General features: G+C 48.6%; 1 long non-coding RNA gene across 1 annotated transcript in view; it reads left to right on the top strand.

Annotated features, from left to right (window-relative positions):
- The first annotated feature begins 208 nt into the window (after positions 1–208).
- The window catches only part of LOC311428413, a 9,939-nt gene continuing 2,948 nt past the window's right edge, over positions 209–7,199 (top strand). The window contains exons 1-2 of the long non-coding RNA XR_014687713.1: positions 209–311; positions 3,042–3,115. This is a non-coding gene — a long non-coding RNA (uncharacterized lncRNA). The remainder of the gene's footprint in view (positions 312–3,041; positions 3,116–7,199) is intronic.

Genomic DNA, 7,199 nt, shown 5'->3' with positions numbered 1-7,199 from the left:
TGCTGCATCGGCCTATGCGTTTCTTTTTCTTTCACAGGTGTCTCGCACAGGCTCAAAGGAGCAAACTGCACTCTGAAGAGCTGTGTAAGAAGAGGGGCTGGTCATGAGCTGGGTTGGAGCAGAACGACCAAGTAGCACAAGGTGACTATGAAAGGTGTCCGTCTTGCTTTGCAGGTGCCGTGGCAGGCTCTCCACAGAAGTGGATAAGGATATGAGATAAGGCCAGAGAGCGACAAGGAGCGGCACGTGCAGGGATGGTTTTGAAGCGCTGCGGTGGCTTACTCTTCTGTTCATCAGGTGCCACAGGCAAGGTGGGTTGTAACATCAGTCGTTATATTTGCATGAAAGCAGTTCACTTGAATGCCACAGTGCATCTGAGTAGGGTGTTCTAGCAGAACAAGCTTGTCTGGCACAGCGGTGCCTGATGGCAGTGTGTTTCCTCAGGTGAAGAGGTGCCTGAAGCCCCATCCTATCTAGCCTGCACACAATTATCTGAGAATGAAGGCTGCTTTCCAATAATTCAGAAAGCCAAGTTACGTCTCAGCCTTGAGCATCTCGGGCTTTTGGGCTTTTTTTTTTTTTACAGACACTGTAACATTTGGCACCAGCACTAATACTTTTTTTGGCATATGTTTAGCGTTTGGGGCCTGTGTCTGGGATTTGGGCCCTGTCTCGAACCACTGGGGCTTTGTCCTGGGTTTTGGAGCCTCCCTCTAGAGTTCAGGGCCTGTGATTAGGCTTTTGGGGTCTGTGTCTGGGGGCTGGTATCTGGGGGCAAGGGGGGAGCTGCTTGTAGACCCTTGGGGCCAGCATGGAGGGGGTTGGGAGCTGACTCTACACCTTTGGGGCCTGCTTCTGAGGGGGGGGGGGGCTTGGGACCTGCGTCTGGGGGAGGGGTGGGAGCTGCTTGTACACCTTTGGGGCCTGCATGTGTGGGGGGTCAGGGCCTGTGTCTAGTGGGCTGGGAACTGCTTGTACAATGTAGGAATCTGTTTCTGCAGGGTGGCTGGGAGCTGTTTGTACAACTTTGGGGCCAGCATCTGGGGGTGGCTGGGAGCTGCCTGTACACTGTAGGGGCCTGTGTTTGTGGGGGGCTTGGGGGCCTCCCTCGGGGGGGGGGGGGAGGGTTGGGAGCTGCTTGTATAGGGTAGGGGGCCTGCCTGGCAGGGGTTGGGAGCTGCTTGTAGAATTTGGGTCCCTGTGTCTGGGGAGGGGGTTGGGGCCTGTGTCTCAGGGGTGTTGGGAACTGGTTGTACACCTTTGGGTCCTGTCTCTGGGGGGGAGCTACTTGTACACTTTTGGGGTCTTTATTTGAGGGGGGTTGGGAGTTGCTCATGCATTCTAGGTGCCTCCCTTTTGAAAAGGGTTGGGGCCTGCATCTGTGGGTGGTTGGGAGCTGCTTGTACACTATAGGGGCCATGGTCTTGGAGGGGGGTCTGGGCTGTTTATACACCTCTGTGGCCTGTGTTTGGGGGGGGGGGTGGGCCTGTGCCTGGGGGAGTTGGGAGGTGCTTGTTCACTCTAGGAGCCTCCATTTGGGGGTCTTTGGGGCCTCCCTTTGAGGGGGAGGGAGTTGGGAGTTAGTTGTACACCTCCGCATCCCATGTCTTGGGGAGGGGGGGGGGGGAGTGGGACCGGTCTCTGAAGGGGCGGGTTGTGAGCTGCTTGTACACCTGTGTCGGGGGGGAGGGTAGGGGGGGTGGCGGGGGTCGGGTCCGGGTCTTGGGCCAGTGTCTGGGTGGAGTCCAGTTCTTGGGAGGGGGTGGTGGGGTAGGAGCTGCTTGTGGGCAGTTGGGGTCTGCATCTGGGTGTGGTTGGTGCCTGCTTCTGTTGGCAGTTTGGGGCCTGCTTGTAGACTTGTGCAGCCTGGGTTTGGGGGCTTTTCTGTAACGTTTGGGGCCTGCATTTTTGCTTTGGGATGCATCTTGAGCTTTTGAGGCCTAGCAGTAGCATTTGGGGCCTGCATCTGGGGCTTTTCTGTAGCATTTTGGTTGCGTATTTGTGATTTGGGGCCTGTATCGTAGGTTTTGCCTTTTTTGTAGTTTCCATCTTTGTGTGTGTGTGTTTCGTTGTTGGTTGTGTGGGGTTAGGGGCAGTTTGGGGTTTGGATTAAGGTCAGTGTCATTAGCGTTAGGGGGTTGATAATAAGGGTTAGGGTTGTGGTTAGAGTTGTTAGGTTTAAGGGGAATAAGGATTTCAGGGTAAGGGGATCAAGGTTGTGGGAATAAAAATGTTGTTTTTGCGCAGTTACATCCTGTAGAGGGAAGGAAGGTGGTATTGAGATATGCTTGCAGTGATAAGACAGCTTAACAGTGTGAAATGAGTTCATCTGATTCGTGTCAATATGGAACAATGCTAGGGCCGCATGATATGATGAAAAGTCTAAGAAAACCAGAGTGGTTAATGTATATAGTTCTTGAATCTTGCAAAGGAATGGTCCAGCAATTCCGGTCAATAGAGGATAAGAGAACAAAGGGGTTTCAGAATAACTGCTAACTATTACAACTGTTGCATGGGACACTATGCAAGTGTATGCCATCCAGCCAAGATTGACAAAGGAGATGGACAAGAGAAAAGCCTGGGAGGAAGACTACGAGCCTTCAGTACGAGCGGCCCCCAGAGGGACCACCGGAGACTGATAACGCCTGCACCAGTGGGAGGGTTTGGATTCTGGGAACTAATTAGAATAACCCTGCCTTTTGTAGAAGTAGTAATGAATATGTATTAGCCTAGCAGCATAAAAACCAGCCGCCTAATGTAACTTGAGTGCGTCTTGGTGGAGCAGAGACTCCTGGCGCACCCAGCGCTGCTTGCTTACCTCTATTCAATTAATAAATTGTAAATTTCAATTGCAATCCTATTTGGGACCCAGTCATTTATTACAAGCGGGCGCTCGTCCGGGAGGGCTTTGGTTCCTGATTTCTGGTTTGATCTAGGAGAGGCACCCCCACCATTTGGTGGCTGCTGTTTGAGTCAGGTCGGAACTAATGGCATCTTAAATCTGAATAAAGGTAAGCAAAGTTTCTGATTCTTTTTTTCAGCTCCCTTGCCAGCTGCAGCACTATATTTTGCCCATAATTGTGTGTGTGAAGATCCGAACGAAGATGACGGAGTCGTAAGCATTTAAAGCGTATACCGTTCGGTTGGGTGGGGTTCGGTTGCCTGTGTGTGTAAGAGTGTGACTGAGATGGAACTTAGTTCCGAAGCGATTGTGGAGGTCTTCTAACCGCGGTTCCAATCTCCCGCGAGGGACTTGGCCGGTGAAGGACCGAAGGGATTCCTATAGGATTTGTGGGTGTGTGATAGGTCCTCGACCCCCTGCAAGACACTCTTACTAAGGTAACCAAGGGCTATGGGAATTGCCAGAGTAAAATTCCTAGATGGGTCAGACAAAATCGAAGACCAGAGACCGGAAGAAAGGGAGCAAATTACCAGTCATACCACCAGAAAGTCCATTAGGAATAACGATTCGAAATTGGAATGATAGGGACCCCAGAAAAGGAAAAAGTAAATTAAAAATGGTCCAGTATTGTGTGACAGAATGGCCAAAGGAGCCTTTAAGACTACATGTCTTTTGGCCTGTTTTTGGATCCTTCGAAGACTGGATTTGCCAGGCCTTAAATATCCATGTTAATTCAAAGGAAGCTTTTAGCCAGGAAGAAAGTGATTATGCAGGATTATGGATCAGGAGGACTTCAGGTCCTTTTCCAGCCTCAATATTTACACTAAAAGCAGGTAAGAAATTTGAAGAACAAGAAGAACATGAAAAAGAAAAAGAAGATAAACGTGAGCCGTTGGATAAGCTACCACCTCCATATCCTAACAATCCACCCCCGGCGGCTCCCCCTCCGGTGGCTGTGGTATCGCCACCAGTACCACCGTTGCCCCAGCTTCCACCACCAACAGCACCAGAATTAGACCGACCTCCGGCCGCATGCAGGAGAAGCAGGACGGAAGTATCTGAGAGGGCTTCTCTGTATCCCTTAAGGGAGGTAACTGGTGTATAACTGGTGCGCGTCTTGGTGGAGCAGAGACTCCCGGCGTACCCAGCACTGTTTGCTTACCTCTATTCATTCAGTGAATTGTAAACTTTGATTGTAATCCTATTTGGGACTTTTATTTATTATAACAGACAAGCTTGTAAAACGCAGACAACCAGAATCCTTACAGCAATTAGGTGGAAATCATGGCGTAAGAAACATTACCACCTCAAAGAGTAAAAACCTCAAAAGAAATGTGACTTGTAACAGGCCAGCAGCTGTGTATTTTCTGTGAAGCACCAGCTAGATTATGAACCTTGAATAGCACAGTTAAAGGGGAAACAGGGGAGGGTCGGGAGGGTCCCGGTCCTCGGCAGAAAAAAAAAGTGTATAAACTGTGTATGGAATTAGTAGGCAGCCTCCTGCTTGTGGGACACCCGCCATTGTAATCTCGAATAATAATGCTACTGTACTGAGATCCTCGACTCAGCCTATGCTATTTGCTACAGATTGATTCAGGGTTTTAAGGTTTCAGGGATTGGGCACTAGGGTTGGGTTTCAGGGTAAGGGGTTTCAGGGTTTATGTTTAGGATTTTAAGGTTTTTAGGGTTGGAGTTTTAACGGTTAGGGTTTTAAGGGTTTGGGGGTTAGGGTTTTAAGGGTTTCAGGGTTAGCGTGTTAGGGTATTAGAGTTTTTTGGGTTGTAGTGTTGATATGTTTTTTAGGGTTAGAGTCTTAAGGTTTTATTTTTGGTCAGTTATTTACGGTTAGGGTTTTAAGATCTTTTTTTTGTTTTGTTTTGTTTTGTTTTTTCAGGTTAGGTTCTCCAGGTCCAGGGTTTTGAGTATCCTAATTTTGGGGGTTTGGATTTTGAGCATCTTAATTTTTGGGGTTAGGCTTTTGTGTGCCCTAATTTTTTGGGATAGGCTTTCAAGCATCCTAAGTAATTGGGTTAGGGTTTTGAGCATCTTAATGTTTCCAGGATAGGGTTTGGAGCATCCTAAGATTTCGGGAAAGGGTTTTGAGCATCTCAATGTTTCCAGGATAGGGTTTTGAGCGTCCTAAGTTTTTGGAATAGGGTTTGGAGAGTCCTAAGTTTTCTGGATAGAGTTTGGAGCGTCCTAATGTTTTCGGGATAGGGTTTTGAGCGTCCAAAGTGTTATAAGTTGCCCCCTTAATTAATTTTCATAGAGCATTGTATTAATCATAGAAAGGAATTTATTGAGTGAGCAAACATCAAGCAAAACAGCACTGGGCGGCCGGGGAGTCTCAGCTCCGCCAACGGCACGCACCTCACCCCCGCCAGAGTCCCTTTTTATTTATATTTTGCTAATTCCGGGATTACGCAGCACATCCTGGTATATTCTGCGACTGCGCGCACTGTTGCTAGTGGGTCGTCTCTGTCCCTCTGGTGGTCGTGAAGATGAAGGCCGTAGTCTTCCTCGGCGTTGTGGTTCAACTTCTTTTATTATTTGGTCATGTTGGCCCAGCGTTAGACAGGAAGGCATGTATGTCGATACACTACTTTAGCAACTTATCAGGAGATGGTTACGTGAGCTTTGCAACAGTGTCTTTGAACAAAAGAGGCAACTGAGATGCAGAAGGAGAATGGGTTGGGGGGTCTATTTTTTGTTACGTTAAGCAAAAGAATTTTCATAATGTCTAGGCAAGCATTATGAAGCTCCTTACTTCAGCAGGGAGCTTTCGCAACTCCCGCTCCTCAAACAGAACTCCTTGTTTTTATAATACAAAAGACAATGAGCAAACATTTATGGTGTATTACCCTAAGTTTTTGGGTTAGGGTTTTTTGCGTCTTAATGTTTTGGGGTTAGGGTTTGGAGCGCCCTAAGTTTTTGGGCTAGGGCTTTGAGCATTCCTAACGTTTTGGGTTGGGTTTGGGTTTTGAGCATCCTAAGATTTTGGGTTGGGGGTTTTAGGCATAGGTCTTCAGGGGTTTAGTGTGGTAAATAGTTTGGGTTAGGTCTGTAGGGGTTTCGAGGTTTTTTGGATGTTAGGGCTTGAGGCTTTTTTTGTAAGGGCGGTGAGGGTTCCAGTGAGTGCTGGTAAATGCAGTTCTCGAGCACTCGGCCTGTGATTGGCCATGCTGGCTGTGCGGGGAATGCTGGTAGGTGTAGTTTTCCGGCAGTGGGAGGCCATGTTGTGTGCCCAGAGCATGCCGGGAGATGTAGTTCTCGGGACTCCGGACTTCCGGGAGGCCATGTTGCGTACCCAGAGTATGCCGGGAAATGTAGTTTTCAGATTCGGGACTTCCGGGAGGCCATGTTGAATGCCCAGAGCATACCGGGAGATGTAGTTCTCGGGAACTAGGGTTAGGGTTAGGGGCTAGGGCTGGGGCTAGAGTTAGGGTTTCGGGTGAGGGTTGGGGTTGGGGGTTATTGTTAGGCTTAGAGGGTTAGGGTTAGGCTTAGAGGGTTAGGGTTAGGGATAGGTTAGGGGTAGGTTTAGAGGGTTAGGGTAAGGGTTAGGGGTTAGGGGTTGGGGTTGTGGTTAGGGTTAGAGTAAGGGTTCGGGTGAGAGTATTAGGGTTAGGGTTTGGGTTCAGTTTAGGGTACGGGTAAGGGTTAGGGCAAGGGTGAGTGTTAGGGTAAGGCTAAGGGTAAGGGTTAGGGTAAGGCTGAGAGTGAGGATAAGGTTTAGGTTTAGGCAAAGGGTTAGGTTTATGGTAAGGGTTAGGGTAAGGGTTAGGGTTAAGAGTTAGGGTAAAGGATAGAGTAATGGTAAGGATAAGGGTAGGGTAAGGATTAGGGTAAGCGTTAGGGTTAGGGTTAGAGGGTTAGGGTTAGGGTTAAGGTTAGGGTTAGGGTTAGGGTTAGGGTTAGGGTTAGGGTTAGGGTTAGTGTTAGGGTTAGGGGTTAGGGTTAGGGTTAGGGTTAGGGTTAAGGTTAGGGTTAGGGTTAGGGTTAGGATTAGGGATACGGTTAGGGTTAGGGTTAGGGTTAGAATTCTGTTAGGGTTAGGGTTAGGGTTAGGGTTAGGGTCTTAGGTTTAGAGTTAGGGTTAGGGTTAGGGTTAGGGTTAGGGTTAGGATTAGGGATACGTTTAGGGTTAGGGTTAGGGTTAGAATTCTGTTAGGGTTAGGGTTAGGGTTAGGGTTAGGGTTAGGGTTAGGGTCTTAGGTTTAGAGTTAGGGTTAGGGTTAGGGTTAGGGATACCGTTAGGGTTAGGGTTAGGGTTAGAATTCTGTTAGGGTTAGGGTTA

The sequence above is a fragment of the Aythya ferina genome (genome assembly GCF_964211825.1).
Source record: "Aythya ferina genome assembly, contig: HAP1_SCAFFOLD_77, whole genome shotgun sequence".
NCBI lineage: Eukaryota > Metazoa > Chordata > Aves > Anseriformes > Anatidae > Aythya > Aythya ferina.
The sequence above is the reverse complement of the archived record's forward strand: the minus strand, read 5'-3'. Positions and strand labels throughout refer to the sequence as shown.